The sequence below is a fragment of the Elephantulus edwardii genome, unplaced genomic scaffold, assembly GCF_000299155.1.
Source record: "Elephantulus edwardii isolate Elephantulus edwardi_28Jun2011 unplaced genomic scaffold, EleEdw1.0 scaffold00042, whole genome shotgun sequence".
Lineage (NCBI taxonomy): Eukaryota > Metazoa > Chordata > Mammalia > Macroscelidea > Macroscelididae > Elephantulus > Elephantulus edwardii.
In genome coordinates, this window is record NW_006399792.1 from 9,902,107 (window position 1) to 9,906,613 (window position 4,507).

The 4,507-nt window shown below is 41.8% G+C and overlaps 1 pseudogene; it reads right to left on the reverse strand.

Moving 5' to 3' along the window:
• Nucleotides 1–2,338: 2,338 nt before the first annotated feature.
• On the reverse strand, nt 2,339–3,823 carry LOC102848362 (annotated as a pseudogene).
• Between the last annotated feature and the right edge of the window lie 684 nt (nt 3,824–4,507).

Below are 4,507 nucleotides of genomic sequence, written 5' to 3' on the forward strand. Positions count from 1 at the left end.
CAAGGATCCATCTGACATCAGCAATGATATCCCTGGTGCCACAGACTCTTCTAAAGCTTGCTTGAACATCTGGTGGTCCCCTCTCTAGGTACTGTTCTAGCCATTTTGGAATGATTTTCAGCAGTATTTTGCTTGCATGTGATATTAATTACATCATTTGATAGTTTCCAAATTTAGTTGGATCATCTTTCTTGGAAATGGGAACAAATATGACCCTATTCCAATCTATTGGCTAAACAGCTAGCCTCCAAATTTCCTGGCATAGACCGGTGAGTGCATCCAAGGCTGCATCTGTTAAGTCAATTGGTATTCCATAGATTTGGGGCCTTATTTTTTTTTTTTTGCCAATGAGATAAATGCACCTTCTACTTCCTCCTTCATTATCATTGGCTCTTGTTCATATGGTACTTCCTAAAATTTTTCAGTATCAATAAATTCTTTGTGTTTCAGTGACTCTGTGTATTCCCTCCATCTTCTTTTGGTGCTTTCTGGGTCATTCACTATATTACCCATACATCTTTCAATATTGTGACACAACAATTTTTTTTCAATTCTTTAAGCTTGAGAAATTCAGAGTGAGTTCCTTTCTTTTATTCTCCAATTCCAGCTCTCTGCACATTCCATTATATTACTTAGCTTTGTCCTCCTGGCTGATCTGATCTTGGATCCATTCCATCTGAATTTCAAGAACATTTTAAGAATAGGTTTGAGGCATTGAACACCAATGATACAAAGACCAGATGAGTTGTGGGATGCTATCAAGGATATCATCCATGACAAAAGTAAAAGGTCATTACAAAAATGGAGGAGAAAAAAAAAACTGAAATGGATGCCAAAAGAGACTCTAAAGGCTACACTGGAACATTGAGAAGCTTTTAATATTAGTAATATCATAATTGTCCTTTTGTGACTCATGTCACTCAACATACTGTCAGGGGCCTGGCTAACTTGTAAAGCAAGATTAGCACAGCATTATAAAACCAGCAGGACTGATTCCATCTTGACTAGGACATCAGCTTGGCAGCAAACAACTCAAGGAAGCAGAATGCTAATGAATAGGGAGTAACCAAAGGTCTCAGAGTTTGAGGAATGTGCTGCTCTTAATCCTCTGAGACTCTTTATTCTTCTAAGCACACAATAAGGCATTTGGGAAGATATGTTTGTTTTGTGTTGAGGTCTGAGAATGTTTAACCTGACAGTCAACATCTCGGACAGATAAGAGATAATGCAATTACCCCTGCAGGCATGCTTCTAAAACCTATGTAAGCCTTTTCCAGAATAATAAAATTGCTATTTTATTTATCAGCGAATAGTCTCTCTGCATCTTCATTTCATCCTCTTCCGTTCTCTTGGTGGAACTGTTTTGATACAATGGGGCTGGACCCCGTTAACATACTTTTATATAGATTCATCCTCCTTGTGAAGTATTTCATAATTGCTTATAATTTTTTAGTAATGATTAAAAGTTCATTGGGTGAATGTGCCACAGTTTCTTTTGCCATTTGTCTGTTGATGCCCACTTGGGTTGCTTCCATGTCTTTGGTGTTGTAAGTAGTACTCCAGTAAACTTGGATGTGAGTGTGACAGTTTGCATTGCAGCTCTTGTTTCTTAGGGATATATACTTAGTCGTGGTGTTGGTGGGTCAAATTCTATTTCTATTTCCGACTTTCTAAGGAAGAACTAAACAGCTTTTCATATTAGTGGTATCATTTTACATTCCCATCAGCAATATATGAGTGTTCAAATCTCTTCTCATTCTCATCAACATTTGCTGTTTGAACAGAATTTTTTTTCTGGGATGATATATTGTTTGACTTTCATTTCTTTAATGATCTTGAGTATTTCTACATATACATATACATATACATATACACATTGTTGTATTTTTTTAAAGAAATGATATATCTTTATTTTCAGAACACATTAATATTAAAAATTGTAAGCTATTGTAAGGACTGGTCCTCTTGCGATCTCCAATAACATGGAAGTGACAGAACTCGGGCCCTAGGAATGTGAAAGCATTAGTTCAAAAATTTAGCAGTAACTACTGTGCAAAGTTGAAAGGCCCAAGTCAAATCCTAGTCAGGTCCATGGATGTATAGTAGGGCACAGGCTCCAGTCTGGTGAAAGGATGGGAACAGCTTTTTTAGAAGACAACTCGGCAAAAGAGAAGCTGGCACCAGAAGCATCTGGTGGGAAAAGTAAGGAAGGTAAAAGGAAGGAATTCTGCTCCCCTACTGTCTAAGGGCAAGGCAGGTGAACCCAGCAAGGGCCCCAGTGAATGGCAGCCACTTGGATTTCCAGCAGGCAGAGGGTAGACCACTCTAAGGCTGATCACTAGGCTAGGCATGCGGGCTGAGTGCTGGATACAAGTCTGGAGACTAATTGTTCCATTTTCTTCACAGCTTGTTTTCCGGCTTCTAGGACTTCCTTATGAGTGGCTTCTTCCAGGCTAGCATAACTCATGATGACTTGTTCGTTATGAGGGACAAGCCAAAGACACTATGTCCACAATGCCATGCAACTATAACTACTGGTACCATGTTCACGCCAACAGCATCTGCCCCCAGCTTCTGCAGCATTCAAGACTCTGCCACAGTCTCAAAGTGGGGGCCCTCCAATATCACAAAGGTGCCTTTCTGTAGTTCTCGATGGTCCTTCATTTGTTTCCAAGCATTGTGAGTCATCTGTCTCAGATCGTGGTCATAAGCATCAGACATGGGAGGGAAATGAACTCCAAACCTGTCATCATAGGGGCCTGAGAGAGGATTTTGACCAGAGAAACCAGGTAAGTTTATATCATCACAGGTCAGCATGATATTGCCAACCTCAAAATTAAGACTGAGCCCTCCAGCTGCATTGGTGACAAGTAGCGTGTCCACACCCAAAAGCTGAAAAACCTTCACTGTGAATCTGACCTTCAAGAGTGAGTAGCCTTGATACACGTGGAATCTGCTTTATATCACCACAGAGGGTTTATTTTCCAGAAGCCCAAACGACAGGCAACCAGAATGTCCTGGAGCTGTACTTCACAGAAAACTGAGGATCTTGCTTCCGCCGCAGCAGCCATGGCAGTGCGCTACCCAATGGCCGTGGGCCTCAACAAGGGCCACAAAGTCACCAAGAACGTGAGCAAGCTGCCGCCGCGGGCGCCTCACCAAGCACACCAAGTTCGTGAGGGACATGATCCGGGAGGTGTGTGGCTTCGCGCCCTACGAGCGATGCGCCATGGAGCTGCTCAAGGTCTCCAAGGACAAGCGGGCCCTCAAGTTCATCAAGAAAAGGGTGGCGACACACATCCGCCCCAAGAGAAAGCGAGAAGAACTCAGCAACATCCTGGCCACCATGAGGAAGGCGGCTGCCAAGAAGGACTGAGTGTGCCCCCCTGTTCCCCAAAGCCCATCTGATGTATTAAAGTGTAACCAACAACAACAACAACAACAACAACAACAACAACAAAAAACCCAAAACTGAGGATCTCACTGTAGTCAAAGATCTTGGTTTTAGTTAACTTTCTTAGCCAGTCTTCCTAGTCCAGAACCACAAATCACTTCCACTTGAGGTTAGTGCTCGATAAGAGATAGAGAAGCTTTATTCTGGTAATCTTCCTATGAGAATTCATTCTGCGTGGTGGAGCCGTGAGAAGTCTGCCCTTGCCGGATCCCATCCGCTGCACTACCCTGAGATGATTTGTCGCCAGGTGTGGCGGATACAGGGTATACATGTTTTTTCACACTGGATCTTTCTCATTTTCTTCACTGATCCCTCACTCTACCTACCAAATTGTGCTACCCTAAACCCTACGATCACCTGCCGGCCCATATCCTCACTCCTCTGCTCCTACACTCCCGGCTTTGGATCCTTATACACGTTTTAAAAGTTGTCTACTTCTATAATAATGGTCTTATACCGTACTTATTCTTTTTAAGTTTTTTAAAATTTTCTACTGGTTCATTTACAAAATTCAAATACATTGTTTTTAAGAATAAATTCTTTCAATTTCCTTCACTCTGTCTCCATCAAATTGTACAACCCCATGATTAATCAATCCCCTCTCCCTCTGCACATTCTCATCCCTCTGCTTCCAGGCTCTCCCACCCCTCTTGGATCCTTATACTCATTCTACAATAATGGTTTTATACAATTTTTATCCTTGTGGGACTGAGCTAGTTCACTCAGCATAATGCTCTCCAATCCCTCCTAAGTTAGGTTGTGATTTACAGAATCATTGCTCCTGCAAGCTGCATAGTATTCCATTGTGTGAATATACCATAACTTCTCAATCCATTTGATGTTTGTTGGACATCTGGGCTGTCTCTATGTTCTTGTGATGGTGAATAACACTGCTATGAACATTGCTGTACAAATCTCTCTTTGTACCTCGGTTCTAATTTTCTCACGGAATATGCTGAAATGGAGGAGGATCTGAAGCGCTTGCTGCAGAAGGTCCAGGACTGCAGCCTTAAATATGGATTGAAGCTCAACATTAAGAAAACGAGATTCTCA